The sequence below is a fragment of the Aquarana catesbeiana genome, linkage group LG01 (genome assembly GCF_042186555.1).
Source record: "Aquarana catesbeiana isolate 2022-GZ linkage group LG01, ASM4218655v1, whole genome shotgun sequence".
Taxonomy (NCBI): domain Eukaryota; kingdom Metazoa; phylum Chordata; class Amphibia; order Anura; family Ranidae; genus Aquarana; species Aquarana catesbeiana.
The window spans coordinates 195009814-195027546 of record NC_133324.1 but is presented as its reverse complement, the minus strand read 5'-3'; positions in this window follow the sequence as shown (position 1 = coordinate 195027546).

The window sequence follows — 17733 nt, the reverse complement described above, 5'->3', positions numbered from 1 at the left end:
CTTCAAAATCCACAGGAAACACAGTCAGCAGTGCCCTACTCCTTCACGAACTATTTAGGAGAGACTAAAAGGAACAACCTCTCAACCTCCAGGTCTCCACAACACTGCAACACACCACGCCATGCAAGCTAACATGCTCTACTGGTTAGCACTTCAGGCTTGTAGCACGGGGGTGCCTGGTTGGAATCCCATCAGCACACTATTTGCATGGAGTTTGCAGGTTCTCCTTTTGCTTGTGTGAGTTTCGTCCCACACTCCAAAGACGTGCTGGTAGGTTAATTGGCTCTTGTCTAAACTGGCCCTAGTAAGTGTATTGTATATGTATGTGAGATAGAGACTATAGACTGTAGGCTCCTTGAGGGCAGGGACTGATGTGAATGTACAGTATGTAAAGCCTTGTGTAAATTGTCAGTGCTATATAAATACTTCTAAAAAATAAAAAAAAACTCCTTTCAACTACTGTATGTGACATTTTGGAAAATAACTGGTTGAACCAGTGATACAATATGTGTGTCATATTACCTATGGAGTCAGTTTTTATTTTCAATTATAATTGATTTAAATAATTTTGCAAAGGTCTGTCTTCACTTTGATTATTTCTTTATGAGGAAAAAAAATTAAATTGGCTATGATTTAAGTATATATCACAGTAAAACATGAAAACCTCCAAGCAGGTAAACACTTTTTTAAAACACTTTATACCATATATAGGAGCAAGGCTTAAAACATCAGCATACAGTATATAGATACATTGCAAAATAGCTAATTCATTTCAAATGACAGATGTTTTCTGCATTTTGGAAGAGTCAAGTGTAGTGCTAATTTTATCCTTATATGTGCACGCTATGTATTGGTGACACACTTTACTCAGTAAGAACACATATATTTAACATGTTTAGTTTAGTGGTGAAACAGAACAATGTTTTATGATGGGTGGATTTATTAATGTATTATCAACAAGAATCACTTGTTTCCAGTAATGCTCAGGGATTTACTCTCAGGTGCTGGACCCGTGCCAAATTTCTCTTATTTCTAACACAAAGTTATCTTAATAGTTTCCTCCTCAAAGGATACTGAAGTCTTCCTATAAACAGAATTTTCCCTGGATGATTGCATTTCGTTTCAATGGATATCCTTTAAAGTGGGTTTCTACACTCAAATGACGTATCTGTTGGCTTGAACGTTTCCTCCTATTATTTTGGTTATTCCCACTGCTTTTGTCAATTTTTCCTTGTAATTTTTAGTCAAAATGCGCTTGTGACAAGAAGGTTGAGAGTGTTTCTGGGAAAGTCCTGAATGGGATATGCATATCCCCTGGGTTTTACTTTATGCTATTTGGATTCCTTAATCTAGCCTGGGTTATTCTTGGCTGGCTCAGCAAACACGAGTGAGTTATTTAGGGTTTGAGGCCAGACTTGGGTGGGTTTCTGACCTGGGAACAGGCTTCTTGGTTTGTGGATCTGAGATAACAGGAAACAACATACAATGTTTGTCTCTATTTTGTCTGAAGAGAGGGGCAGACATGCTAAAGATCTAGTGATCTAGTCAATGTGGTAGTCAGGGTAATAAGGGAGTGTCAGGTTTTTTGCCATCTGTGTCCTATTGGGAGGATTTCCCTTCACTTCCTGTTCCTTAACCAAACTAAAAAGTGAGAGAAAATCCCTCTAAAGTGAGGCAATTCCTGGTTGTCACCAGAACTAACATTCCCATTGGAAGATTTATCCTCTATTAATGTTCTAGGGACAACTCAAAATTTGGAAATTTGTTTCACTTTGATAACGATAAACGTGATAAATACAGAGGGTGAATCTCCCCAACGGGGACACAGACAGCAATAAAAACCTGATAGATGGACAAGCCTTGTTATCTGTTGTGTCACTTCAAACCAATAAATTATGTTCATGCACTAAAAATAAGGCAGACTTTAGGTAAAATAAAAAATAGGCATAGAAAAAAATTAAAATAAAAATGCAACGTGCATCATAGGCACACCCAGACAATATGCACCTGCCATGTATGGTTGCCAGAGCAGACCTGCTTTCCTCAGACATAGGTCACATGTAAGTAGCTGTACTGGGTCTTCTTCTTCCTATCCTGCTTCTACTTTGGGTGGGTGTATTTTACCTAGATGCTTACTGCACCACCTGATGGTAGATATTCAGTACTGAAGTGAGGGCCTTTTGTAGCAGTAAGCTGATATCTAACCTGCTGAGGTTTAAGTGTGAATGTTTTAGAAGCTTTTTTATCCTGCTCTGCAACTCCAGTTGATTTCATATTACCTCTTGCATCCACTTCTATTCCAATTTTTTATCTGCTTCTATTTGGATGCCTCTTGCTATGACTTGATTGGTCATTCAGTATTATCATGTATTTGGTTGCTCATGGTTATTTAGCTTGGATTGTGCTTTGGTTTGTCTCTTACCTTCTATATGGTTGCTGATCTATGCCTGTCTGTTACATGCATTTACCTTAGGTTTGTAAACTGAAAGCGAAACTCTTCTTTTCATTTTAAATAGCGCAAGGGAGGGTTATAACCCTTGTCAGTTTTTTTTGTGTCCCATTGAGGAGACTTCCCTTCACTTCCTGTCCCATAACCAAACAGGAAGTGAGAGGAAATCCCTGCAAATTAAGGGATTGCTTTGGGACCCCCAGGTCATCAGAACTATTGTCCCCAAGATTTCCCCTTTTTTACTTTTCTGGGGAAAATGCAATATTTGGGATTTTCTTTCATTTAATTTTCAATGATAATGGTAAACAGGACAAATACAGATGGTGAATCTCCCTAAAGGGGGCACAGACAGCAATAAAAACCTCAAAAGAAAAAAGTGCAAATTACTTGCACAAAGAATATGTGAAATAATCTCTAGAGAAACACTTATGTATAAAAACATGAATTTACAAAATATATTATACATATAAATTAAAACACATTTCATGCAACACTCAATTATGTGTACAAATATTAAGGTGCAAAAAAGTTCATAAAAAAAAAAGTGCAAGTGTCCTATAGTGCTTTGTGCCGATGCACAAATATACAGTATCTTCAAATAAAGAAGGTGCTCCTGTGCATATAAACTTCCTCCACGCCAATCCACCCTGTTCATGCCCCCCCATGGGTTTGCACTCACCCACCAGGGTTGACCTTCTTTGGTATAGACCATGGTGGGTCGCCAATGTTTAAACTGTTGCTTTCATAGAAGGGGGTCACCATCCAGGGACTTTATACTCCATGGAAACACCACTACCTGGTGAAAGGAGTTTCACATTTTTACTGCTCTTACAGTAAAGTATCTCTTATGCAAATTAAGATTAAACTTCCTTTTTACAGTCTTCAAATTGTAGCCGCGTGTCTTCATGAACTTCAGAGTAAATCATTTATTACAATTTATGTTATCACCTTTGATATATTTAGCCATTGTGATCATATGCCCTCTTGAAGAGGAACTACTGTAAATCTGCAATATCTTCATTCAGCACTCCGAGGTCCCCATTGGTGCGAGCATCTTCTACTTGGCTTCAGGGTGCCGTGCTGTGGCCAACTTCTTTGGTCAGCATGGAATGATGTAACTCCCATGCATGTGCAGAAGCTCAGGCATCCCAGCACACAGAATCTGTGCCAAAATGAAAACTGAGCTGTTCATGCGCAGCTCAATATACATTCTAAAGAAGACTGCACATTTTTTTAAACTTTAACTCCCCTTTAAATGTCTCTTCTCCACAGTGAAAATGTGTAATCTTTGCAATCATTCCTCAGAGATGAGGTCCCCCAGCCCCTTATTCACTTAATTGCGCTTTGCTACAATTTATTTAGTTCGAGGACAAAAAGATGAAACTGCATATTCAAGATACGGTCCAACCAGTGCTTTGTAAAGGGACAGAATGATTGATTTATCTTTGGAATATATTCTACCTTTAATGCATGAGAGTTTTCTTTTAGTTTGGTTAGCTTAGCTGCAGCTTTACATTGCATTCTATTGGCAAGTCTGGAATCTACAAGGACCCCAAATGTCCTCTCCCAGAGGAGCACCTGCTAATGATTATTTTGCATGTGTATGTTTAGCACCCAAGTACAGTACATAACTTTACATTTTTCAATATTGAACCTCATCTGCCATATAGCTGCCCATCCCCCATTTTATCAAGGTCTTCCTGTAATGTTGTTACATCCTGTGCCAACTGGGCTTTTAATTCATTTCCAAGCTCAATATCATTAATGCACAAGGTAAACAGCATTGGCCCCAAGAGTCATTTATCTCTACCCTCTGGACTGTTCATGTATCAAGTTTCCTATTAATGGACACCCGTTTTCTTCAACACCAAATGATTGTATTTTGTAAATTAAACATCTATGAGATACAGTATTAAATGTTTTAGCAAAAGTCAGATATGCTAAGTCCACTGGCTTTCCGCTATCAAAATTTCTATTTACATCCTCATAGAAGGTTAAGAGTTTGGTCTTACAAGGGCCGCCTATCATAAATCCATTCTTTTTGGTAAAATGGTACCTCTACACCAATCAGTTGGGATTACCATTCCAGTCAGTAAGTTGTCATGTCAGTAAGTTGTAAAAATTAGCTATGGCTATAACAGAGCTAAGCTTGGTGAAGAATTGCAGCTGTCATCTGGTCCTTGCAATTTTATTCACAATAAAGTGGTTGTAAAGGCACACGTTTTTTACATTCATTCAAGCATTCTATGCATGAAGGTAAAAAACCTTCTGTGTGCAGCAGTCCCCACCCCCATCCCCCCAATACTTACCTGAGCCCCCTCTCGATCCAGCGATGTCCATAAGAGACTTACATCTCCCCGGGGACTCCCACTCCTGATTTGCTTTTGGCAGAAGCGGGAGCCATTGGCTCCCACTGCTCTCAATCACAGCCAGTGAGCCAATCAGGAGATGGAGGGGCAGGTCCAAGTGCGCACTGTGGTGGCAGCCGAGATGAGGGAGAAGCCAGGAGTGACGTCGTGGGACCGGAGAAGAGGAGGATCCGGGCTGCTCTGTGCAAAACTATTACACAGAGCAGGTAAGAATAGCATGTTTGTTATTAAAAAACAATAAAAAAACAAGGCTTTAATATTGCTTTACGTTTATCTAGTCTGTTTTTAACCCAGTTTTCTGTTGGCCACAGAGGTACATTCAGGGCAATGTTATTAGCAATTCTTTTACAAATATTAAACCTTTTTTTTTTTGTTTGTATTAACCGAAGAGAAAAATTTAATAATCTACCTTCTCCCTACCATTTGTGACCAACTTCCCATGTTCATCTATCTACTATTGATATATTTTCCCTTTGCTTTACTTTATTTAGCAATATATGTTTTACATTCTATTTTAGCTGCCGTCTTGCATCTCTTGTAACTCTGCAAAGCCAAGTCCCTTCCAATTTGTATTTTCTAAAGGTCAGTATTTTTATATATATATTTTTTTTTTAACTAGAATTTAGGCACATTTTGTTCTTTTATTATTATTACCCAGTGGAATGCTCTGGCCAATGTAGTTGTTTAATACTTCCTTAAAACACTCCCACTTGTCCTCCGTGTTCTTTGTTAAGAATATTTGGTCCCATTTAGTATTGTGCTTTAATGTTCTTTTTGACTAAAGTCTTATTGAAATTGAGAGTTTTTGGCATATCAACATACCTCTCTTTCCTGTAACTTGACAAATGTAATGTAATACAAATGCAAAATAAATCAATTAATCAATGCCTTCACCCGCAGAAGGAAGCAATGACGCAAGCATGTCATCACTCTTCTTCAGGAAACTATAAAAGGAGGGGACATGGCAGGAGCCATCTCTCCATAGGGAGAAAACAGCAAAAAACTGGGAGGATAAATGACTTGTTTAGGGGAGAAGAAGTAGTTAAAAAGGAATGAAAAAAATAAAAGGAGAGTGTTTTTGCAAAGAAGTAACTTGCTAATCACATTCTATTCTTCCTGTCTAGTGTTCCGCTTTAAGCTCACTTCCCCAGCATCACATATTAGGTCCACTTCCATCTGTAAACTTTAAACATTATAACATGTCTTCACGCTCCCATTTTCACATACCTAGCACCAAGCAGCATAATTAATCCTCACTATTTTTTGCACATTCACACCACTTATAGTCCTCAAGGGAAATCATGAAAGACATGTAATGATAGTATTAATCAAGAATTTCTTCAGTAAGTTTATTTATTCACCCAACATAAAGCTTAAAATAAGACCTAATGTTTTTGAACTGTTTGTTACTAATTAAATTGCTAGAAAGTAAGGACAAGGGATCATCTGCAAGAAGATATGCATACCAGCATGAATAAAATAAATATGCATGCTGTGGCCACATTATTATTCATATTGCACCAGATTGTAAAAGAATGGTAAACTATGTGGCTGCCACACAAGAGCGTATAAAATTGAAAACACTATAAAAATTGAACAACACACAAGCCATCTCTGCCCTGAGCTACTTCACAAACCTCTCCTCAAAATATCAACCCAACCTTCCTCCTTGCTTCTTCTAATGCCCCGTACACACGGTCGGACATTGATCGGACATTCCGTCAACAAAAGGATTTTTTCCGACAGATGTTGGCTCAAACTTGTTTTGCGTACACACGGTCCCACAAAGTTATCGGAATTTCCGATCGCCGAGAACGTGGTGAAGTACACCACGTACGACGAGACTAGAAAAGGCCAGTTCAGAACCAAGCGCTGCACCCTTTGGGCTCCTTTTGCTAATCTCGTGTTAGTAAAAGTTTGGTGAGAGACGATTTGCGCTTTTTCAGACTTGTTGTTTTCAGATCGTTTTCTGCTGTTCAGTTTGTGCTTGTGGGTTTGTATCTGCTCTTCAGTGCGTGCAGCGAGTACCATTGACTTGTCATTGTGTTCTTGTTCGTTCGTTACTGTTTTTCAGGTCGCTCTTTACAGGCCTTGCTATTCTTTAGTGCGTTCTGTTAGTTCGTTCGGAGCAGCCGACCGTTTTCTAGCCATGTTGCGTATACGTACTCCTCGTAGAGTTCGTGCTGTGCAGGGGCTTGGTGTTGGGGTCCTGACCTTGACACAAGTCCAGTCCATGAACAGGGTGGGGAGGAGTTCATGGACCAAGAATTGGTTGCTTCAGCATGACCAGTTCTGTCATATGCCTTTGCTCCGTGAGATCCGTGAGAATAATCCTGATGATTTCAGGAACTTTCTCCAGATGACGGACCCCGTATATCCCCGTTTGTTGGCTTTGCTGACCCCTTATATTAGCAGGCAGGATACCTGCATGAGGCAAGCCATCACTCTGGAGCAGAGGCTCGTTGCCACCCTGCGGCACTTGGCGACGGGGAGAAGCCTGCAGGACTTGAAGTTCTCGACAGGCATCTCCCCCCAGGCTCTGGGGATCATTATCCCAGAGACCTGTTCTGCCATCATACAGGTCCTACAGAAGGAGTATATTAAGGTAAGATTTTTATCCTTTAATATCACATTTTATTGTATTTAATGTTTGATAATATATTGTATTTCTTTCCTCATTCCCTAATTACCATGATTGTAATATGCTGTGAATGTCCCCTTAGTCCTCATGCATGCTGGATTTTTATGTAATTATTTTTGTTGTCCTTCATACATATTTGCCTTCACTTACCTCCCCAGCATGCTCTCCTGGCCCTATATTCACCTCATGTAGTCACTTAACAATGTATTTTATCGCTCCATAGTAGTGCTTTACCCCAAACACCCCTAAAATGTATTGAAATGTGATTTGTGCTTTAAATTCAGGCAGAGTGCCAGAGGCTTTTTTTGGGGGGTCCCCAAATCATTTGGAACCCTCCCTCCCCCCAACTGCTAAGTCAGCTGATACCAATTCTCTATCTATCCTCAATCATCTATCTGCTGACTTTTCCAAACCCATACACACTATACCCATCTCTTTTGTGGTCAGATTTATGGATGAATTCCCCAAAGCATGTACTGCCTGTATACTTTCAAATGGCACTGTTTCAAGTTTGGGTATCCTATTATTATCTTGATAGGTAATAGCAGAATGTCCAAATGTGCTCAAATGTATACAGTGTGTATTTATATCTTTGTATTCTGACACTTCTTACCTGTCCAGTGGGCTGCTAATAGTGTAACTAAGGAGGGGCTGTTCCAAGTAATACACATTATTTAGGCATTCATCTCTCAATGAAGTGGAGAGGGTTACCTGTCCAAGAGCTCCCCCCCTATAATGTTAGAAATGGCCCATGAGAGGGGGGGAGGGGGAATATGATAGGTGTACCTTATACTTTGGTCTTTAAAAATTCCCATGAATAAATGTTATCTTGATGTTGGCCAAGAATGTCTGTGTCTAATCTGCTTTCCCTGTTTATGTGCAAAAAGACAATTTTTTTTTGTTTTCCTCCACAGTTTCCTTCCACGCCACAGGAATGGCAGACTGTGGCCTCCCACTTTGCCCAGCGGTGGGACTTTCCTAACTGCGGAGGGGCAATTGATGGGAAACACGTCCACATCATCCCACCACCCAACTCGGGGTCATACTATTATAATTATAAGGGGTTCAATAGTATTGTGATGTTGGCGGTGGTGTCGGCTACTTATGAATTTCTGTATGTGGACGTGAGGAAGAATGGCCGGATGTCCGATGGTGGAGTCATCACCCAGACGGAGTTCTACAGGCGTCTCCAGAATGGCAGTTTGGACTTGCCACCTCCAGAAGACAATGTGGAAGGACTCCCATTCGTCTTCGTTGCGGATGAAGCTTTTGCGCTGGGGGACCATCTTATGCGGCCATTCCCGATGAGGACCCTCACCCCGGACCAGAAGGTTTTTAATTACCGGCTGGCCAGAGCCAGAAGAGTGGTGGAGAACACGTTTGGAATCATGGCCAGCCAGTTCCGCCTATTTCTTACACCCATACATATGGCCGAGTACAAATTGAATCACATTATCCTTACGTGCTGTGTTCTACACAACTTTTTACGGCAACATTCTGCTAACTATGCTGGCTCAGTTGGGCCTGAGGCTGGAATTCAAAATGAACCAACCCTGACGGCGCTTGAAAGTGGCTGTCCTGGCTTGCCCTCCCTGAGTGCCCGTGATGTCCGGCTAAGATACCTTGAATTCTTTGCGGGTAGGGGGGCTATCAATATGCCAGACAATGTGTGAAACCTTTTTCAAATAAAAAAAAAATTAAGCAAATCTTTGGTGACATTTACTGCTTGTGTTTGTTTTAGCTGACCCTGACAGAAATGTGTTGAGTCCTGAAAATGGCATGATTGTGTAACCTTACAAAGCACTATTGGGTGTTATTTACTAAAGGCAAAGACACTTTGCACTACAAGTGCACTTGAAACTGCACTTGTAGTGCAAAGTGGATTTGCCCTTAGGAAATAACCCACATTGTCGCAGAAAGCAGCAATTATAGCATCACAAAAGTGTTGGAGCGTTGAGATCCACATATTCTTGATTAACAATCTTTTTAATACCAGCACAATCACATGTGCATTTAGAAAAGGTTTTTAAAACAAACCAACATGTTTGTTGTATAACAATTTTTGGGGTCGCATTAGAAAAAGTAGAAATGTCCATTTAAGATAAAACAGGCATGTTTAAAACCAACAAGAAAGACACAAATCTTGAACTTACAAAGTTCACATTTGGTAGAACTTGAAGGCAATATCAGACATGAGTATTTAGAAACTGTGTTTGATATTGCGTTCAGATGGGGTGAAGTCACCCCCGGAAAAGCCAAATTTTGAAGATGCACACAAATAGCCGAATGTCAACATGGGTGACCTGCCATCATGGGGGATCAAGGGACGTGTTTTGGGGGAGCAACACCATTGTAGTACACCATAAAACAAAGGGATTTGGAGGGGTTTTAAACTCTCCCCAAAACATCAGTGATGTTCTTATTTTTTTGAAGAACATCATTGATGTTTTTCTTGATGTTTTCCAAGTCCCTATTACACCCCATGATCTCCCCAATCAGGATCTGTGCACTTTCCGAGGTGAAAGGATCTGGATCCACAACATCACGATCACCTAAAAAGATAGAAACCAAAAAAAACATGTATTATAAATATGCCGGCATCCCTCTCTTACGTGAGCCTGTGGTCGCAGACACTCACCTGTTGTGGTGCCAATTTCCACCACGTCTTCCTCCTCCTTCCTCCTCCTGCTCTGCGTTGCTTGGGTGCATTTCCCCTTCTTCCAGAGGTGGGAGTCTCTGGTCTCCTCAGATGAGGGTGTCCTCCGAGTCTTTTCTCCCCTATGTAAAAAAAAAAAAATCGTATACTTAGCACACAGATATTTGAGGAAAGAACTATAAATATGAAACATTGCTTTGAAGTGGGGTACAATTGTCTACTTTGGCTGAGTTCCAAGATGTAGAATTTTTAGTGTCCTTTGTCAAGCTTCAATACTTCACCTGTTTTGTACAAGCTGGGGGGCCCCCTAATAAAAAGGGTGTTCTGGTGTCCCACACTAGTGCTCCAGCGTCCAGATGTCTAAACAGCTGCTGAGTGTCCTTTCCTTACACAGAATCTAGTTTGCATTTCATTAACAAACACATCTACATACCCAAATTATTTTCAGACAAGTAGGCCCTAAAAAATGTGGGCAAATGCATATGGCCCAAACAATGGTGTTTTATAAGCCGAAAGAAAAATGTTTGATATGAACGAATAATGTGCCCATGAACATGAAAGTTGACATTTTAAACTGGATTAACAGTTAAGAAAAGCACATGGAGCAGCACAAACGTAATAAAGACAAAAAGACTAGGAACACAGCACAACTACTTACTTTTTTGCAGCACTCTCCGGATCTTTCTGAACTGCTCGTGTTCTCTTAATTTTAGGTCCGACCACCGCTTCCTGAGCTGATCTTTCGATCGACGTACCCCGAAATTCCGGTGCAGACTTTTGACCACTTTCGCCATGATCTTGGCCTTACGGACATTGGGGTTGGGGTAAGGTCCATACTTTCCGTCATAGTCGGCCCTCTTCATTATGTCGACCATCTCCAACATCTCCCCAAAGGACATATTTGATGCCTTATATCGTCTCCTTCTGGATCGGGATGTTTCAGGCTCCGGGCTTTCCTCCTCCTCGTTGGTATAAATATCAGACACCTGCTCTGACTCCGCCATGTGCTCTTTCCTACTGCGCCGAACGAGAAGGTGCGGGGAATACACTAGAAAGAACGTCAGGGGCGAGTTTCACGCATGCGCAGTGTCTATAAAGTGTAACACGCATGCGTAGTACGTACGATCTGTGAGCGGAGGAAGGAGTAACGGAGGTGCCGATCGTGATAACGAAGGTAAGATTTAACATTGGGCCTATATTGCTTCTAGATTGAGGCCTGTATTTGCACAAGTTTTTAGAAGACTTTAGGCTGACATTAGGGTTTGTCTTGTGTTGTGTCTTGCAGTGAAAATGGATATCTTGAAAGATAAGGACTTTATGCCAATCTTCATTGATATGTTCAGGGAGCTGCCCTGTCTGTGGGAGATAAGCTACCCTGAATATAAGAACCAAACAAAGAGGAAGGCAGCGCTGGATAATTTGTTGGAATTTGTGAAGACGGTGATCCCCACGGCAGACATCACCTATTTGAAGATCCTAATTGGTGGCATGAGGAGCACTTATCTAAGGGAGCACAAGAAGGTCCAGGATTCCCAGAGATCCGGAGCTGCAGAAGACATTTATGTCCCCAGGCTGTGGTACTATGACAGGCTGCATTTTCTGGCAGGTCAGACTGAACCCACGCCAGCGTTCTCCACTCTTCCTTCCACGCTTCCTTCCCCCCCAGCTGAGGCTTCTGACGCCCAACCTGGGCCTTCCAGGCAGCAACATGTGGAGGAGCCCAGCTTGAGCCAGGTATAGCATTCCTCTAAATATTTCTGGTTGTCCAATCAATGACGTTAACTAGATGTTAGTTTGGAGTACTAATTTATGATTGTGATTGAACTAAAACTATGTCCCTTTTTCATACACAGGGAAGTCTCAGCCAGGAGGTGGCCGGGCCAAGCAGGCTGCCTGATATCCAGGTCCCTCCCCTACACTTTCAAAGACAAAGTGTCAGGAAGAGGAGTAACCTGGAGGAGGCTGCCATAGGCCTCTTTTGGAAGGCTACAGAGGCCCTGAGAAGCCCCCACAGTGTGGAGGAGGACTTTGCTTGCATAACTGCCTGCAAAATGCTGCAGATGGAGGAGGGCCAACGACTCCTGTGTGAGTCCTTAATTTTGGAAGCTCTCAATAAGGGGTTGAGGGGCCAAATAACATCTGCTACCCACATTTGTGACCTCCCACATAGTCCTCCTCCTCCTCCAGGTCCTACTACTTCTCCTCCTCCTCCTCCAGGTCCTACTCCTCCTCCTCCTCCAGGTCCTACTCCTCCTCCTGCCACATCTCCAACACCAGAGCCACAGCGTGGAAGGAAGCGTGGAAAGAAGACCAGAGAGTGATGACCCTGGGTTCAGTCTGGTCTGGCAAAAGATGCAGCCTCTTGTAGTACCACAGCCTGGGGACACAGATGTCATCTGCTGCTTTCATGATCTCTGGGACTTCTGGACCAGACTGCACTCCCTTAGATATGGACTCCTCAGGCCACCAATTTTGATATTAAATAATTGATGTGTGCCCTGGGGGTCCAAAGCTTCACCAACTTCTGATGTTTCTCCAGCGTTGCCTCCCTCTTTGTTTGGTTCTGAGCCCTTAATAAAGGATTTTTTGTTTCAATTATACTCGCCTATGTGTGTTTTCCTTAAAAAAGGTCAGTTTGTTTGTGAGGATTCAGGTACATTTTAAAAATACAATGTGAAATTAACAAGGGACACCAACACCAAGCAACCTTCTTGAGATTAAATAATATAAGATATCAATGGTGTTGTGGTAACTTGACACACAAAACACACACAAAAATATTATGGAGTAAAACTAAAAATAAAATAAAACAAAGGTCAGTCTTGAAAAAAATACAACCCCCCCCCCCCCAAAAAAAAAACAGCCTTTAAAAAAAAAATAATAAAACAACAAAAAAGAAATTTTGTCAGATGTGGCAAATCAAAATATATTGAGGGAATCACGATAAATAATAAAGAAAGAAGTTTGTGAGAAGTCTGTGTGAATATGAGCAGCAAAACTACTTAATTCTTCTCACATTATAAAGATGAAGAGAGTGCGCTGTATGAAATTATTTTTTACATTGCAGCGTGACGAAAGTGCTGTATCCATTGCGAACGCTAATTTTACCAGACCGAGCTGTTCCGTCTCAGAATTTCTTCTGAGCATGCGTGGTACTTTGTGCGCCGGAACTGGCCTCACACGGTCAGAATTGACGCGATCAGATTTTGTTGTCGGAAAATGTTATAGCCTGCTCTCAAACTTTGTGTGTCAGAAAAACCGATGGAAAATGTCCGATGGAGCCCACACACGGTCGGAATGTCCGACAACACGCTCCGATCGGACATTTTCCATCGGAAAATCCGACCGTGTGTATGGGGCATAAGACCTCCTTCTCTCTGCCTCCCTTATCACTTCCTCCCATGATCCCTCCAGAACTTCTCAAGAGCACTCTCTCTCCCACTCCACTTGCTCAGACTTCAGGGGAGCCTATCCCGACACCTAATAAACTGTGCTTTTACTTTAGCTCATTGCTCAGAGTTATTACCTTTAATATCACTTGACCCTTCCTTTTTAGATTGTAAGCTCCCACGAGCAAGACCCTCTTGCATTGTGAATGTACAGTTTCCCTTTATTTTGTAAAGTGCTGAACAAACTGTTGGTGCTATATAAATCCTGCACTATAATAATAATAACAACGGAATAGGATAAAGATATGAAAACATGCTGAAACATTAGAATTGAAATGTTTGAAGATTGCTGGACAAAATAATTTTTACTATACATTATCAAGTGTTCGTTGAATTAATTAAATAGAGTGATATTCACAATTCCTAGCAGTATACATAACTCATATGACAATACTATGATGGTCAAAATGATGAAGTATAGAATGTACAGCACAGCCTTCAGGGGTAGAGGCGTGGACTTTAAACTGCACAACTCTGGAGTGTTGTATAACCATCGCAGGAAACAGTGTGGGGTAGCCTGGATTATGTTACCTACAGCCAGTGGCGGCTGGTGCTACATCGGTCGGGGGGCGCGGCAAACAAACTTGAGACATCTACCTCCTCCCCCCCGGTCACTCCAGCCCGCCACCCCATATCCACTTCCCCCCCACTTGCTCGCCCGCCAATCGATCGGCACTTACCACATCCAGGTCACAGCTGTGGCTTCCCCCCTCCGCCTCCTCCGTGTCTCAGCAGTCGCTGCCTCTCCTCCCGGCCAATAGGGTCTTCGAGGTCCTGGGCAATGGGGGTCTTAGGACTCCTGGCCAATCGGGTCTCATGATCAGCTTCCTGATAGGCCAGGAGGACAAACAGGAAGACATTAGCAAATATTAATTCTATAATGTCATACAACTGGGTGGGCTCAGGGCACAGTGCGTTGCGCCTCGAGCCCACCCTTTTTTTAAGCCTATTAGAGCCTCGGGCTCTAATCATGTGCTTAAAAAAAACAAAACATTGAAATCAATGCGTCCAGGGGGCGTGGCCTGGACATGGCTGAGTGAGGCTGCTTCTACTTTGGGCTCCCGTTCTCAGCCTCCTAACCCCGGCAAAAAAACTCAACTTATATCGGTATGAAAGCTACCAAACGCTACAAGACAAGAGCAGTATCCAAAGGGACACCCTCCATCCAGAATCCAGGAGAAATACACCGTTATTTCAGGCAGGAACTCTCACCCGGTGCCAGAGTCGCTGCACCACGAGGTCCTCCACGTGAGCTCACACAGCAGGTCCCCGCCAGAGGTGCCCAATCCCTTCCTGAGAGCCTCGCTACTACACTCGACCCGATATCTGCAAAACTAAAGAACTCCCCACCAAGCGAGATGGCCCCCCCGTGTCCACTTGAACCGGTACCCATGGACCAGGACATCCGCACACTCCTACAGGAGCTCCCCACTAAAATGGATATAGAGGCGATGATCCTCCGTCTTGAGGAGACACATCGCCGGGACATCCAGGAGGTGAGGGGGGAAGTGTCCAGCCTTTCCGAAAGAGTCACTTCGGGGGAGACGGCTGTGTCCTCACTTGAGGACAGGGTGTTGGCCCTGGAGCAGGCACGGGACTCCCACAGAGATACAGCTGTGTCCCTGCAGTTGCACCTGGAGGATATCGAGGACCGGAGCCGCCGAAACAACTTGCGGCTCCGAGGTATACCGGAAGATATTGGCCCAGACCAGCTAGGAGAGACGGTGAAAGAACTCTTCCTCACCGTCCTAGATGATACAAACATGGAAATAGAACTGGACCGGATACATAGAACCCTAGGACCGAAGCCATCAGACCAGTCTAACCCGCGCGATGTAGTCTGCAGGCTACACCGCTATCTACAAAAAGAAGCTATCCTCCACTGCGCCTGGGAACACGGTGATGTTGACCACCACCACGGAGCACAAGTCCGGATCTTACCAGACCTATCGAGAGCAACACTGAAACGGAGAGCCATGCTGAGACCCCTGCTTGAGCTGGCGAAACGGAAGGGTTTCACTTACCGCTGGGGATATCCACTCTCCGTGACTTTCCGCAACGAGATGTCAGCATTCACCCTGCAGACTACTGCGGACCTCCCGGCACTCTTCCGCTACCTCGACACGGATCCGATCCAGATCCCAGATTGGCTGCAGATCCTCCCACGGCCGATGGGCAGAGCGGGACCCTCAGCTGCCCGAGGCCCACTACCACCACGTCAACGAGGAAGGAGGAGACGCCGCTCTGCCTCTACGTGAGTAGAATGGTGCGGCTGGGTTTCCGCCTGCCCCCGTTGTGTGTCTCCCCCCCCCCTCCCCAGGGGCTCCCCGGAACATTTTTTGCTGTGCACCCCTCACCGAGACAATCCATCACCGCCGGCTCCATATATGGAATGGGGGCTTCTGCGGGAAGTGGGGGGGGGATGTTTAACCTGCTACCAATACCCCTCCCGCGTCACTGACAATAGGAAACTCTAAACAGTCGAGAGCTGGGTACAAGTGTTGCCAACCAGGAACTTACTCAGGGAGCAGAACCTTATTGCTAATCCAGATAGCCCACGGACTGTTCAGGCATGCAAGGGCTTACTGTCTCCCCAGCAGATTCAATTATTTAACATACAAGACCGCTCTCAGTTAAAACTGCAGGCCCATAAATCCCTGATTTGGCTGATAACTATGCCAACATAAAGCGACCACAGCAGGTAGGATGTTACGCCAGTCCTGAGGGCTCACAGTGGGCAGAGTTTTTTACCATCCAAGAACTCCGACCGCTTAGTGCACCTCATACATACGAGGGACATCCCTGGGACAGAACCTGCCTCTGTCAAGAGGTCAATACACGTGGAAACCACCCCACTATGTCCAAATCCATGAAGTCTAGCAAGACTACACACAAGACTCCCACCAAAGAACCGAGGGAGTGCCAATTCCCATGTCACCCAAAGAGTCTACAACACCTTTCCTTTGGTCGGCAGTCGGAATCCGGGACAGATATTCCAACTCTGAGACGCAGAAGAATATGTAAACTCCCTTACAGAATAGATGTAAATGACCAGATAGGTCTTAAATATCTCAACAGAGACAAAAAAAAAAAAAATGCAGAAGGACAAATCCCCTAATAGCGAAAGGGTTCCTGTTGTGTGTGTGGGCGGGGGGGGGGGGTTGGGGGCGGAGCGTACGAACTTTCAGAAGACTCCTGTGGTCTCGCATCAAGAAGGGACGTGTACTCCATTGTTCTCTCCAGGTGACAGGTTGCAATTATATTGTCCTTAGCTGTGATACATACCACATACACCTGAGAATACATCGCAGAGGAGTACCTAAAAAGAGCTCTTAACACATCTCCAAAGTAGAAAGGCGGGCACCTGTTTTGCACTGGTTATTTTATTATTATACTGTTACTTTATTTACTGCTTAATAGCTATTTGATGTTGCTTATTACTTCATGTCTATTTTCCTACCCATTAGATGGGAATATTCTACCGATTACACACATGATTAATAAATATGCCGTGGGCGGAGAGAGACTCTGGGAGGCCTATCTCCTGGCCGTGTCTATCCACAAACCCACTTAGGACAGCGTTGCATATCCGGGGTTTGTTTTTTGTTTTTTTTTTGTTTTTTTCCCGGACAGCGCAATAGCAAGGTATTTCTCCCTTGCGCTTTTAGTACCCCATCACGCTGCACACTCTAGTGACAGCTCTCTAAACCTTCTATTCTCCCCATCTTCTCGTTTCCCCTTATCTAGGGGCTAACTACCCCACTATCTTCCACCTGAACCCCCAGACTTTCACTTTATAACTTTTCTTCAACCCTTACCCCTTACTCCTTGTCCCCCTCTATTCGCGAACATGGACACCCTAAACGTAATCTCTCTAAACGCGAAAGGACTCAATACACCTGAAAAAAGGGGGATGCTTCTTCAAGACATGAGACGCTTGAAGGCAGATGTAATTCTGTTGCAAGAAACACACTTCAGAGACAACACCATACCAATTCTTAAAAACAAATACTTCCCCATCGCTTATCACTCTACCAATTCACAGGCCAAATCCAGGGGGGTTTCGATTCTAATATCTGCTAAAATACCATGGACAGAGCTAGACACTAAAACAGATCCAGAAGGACGATACTTATTCCTAAAAGGTCAAGTGGGTGACATAAAGGTGA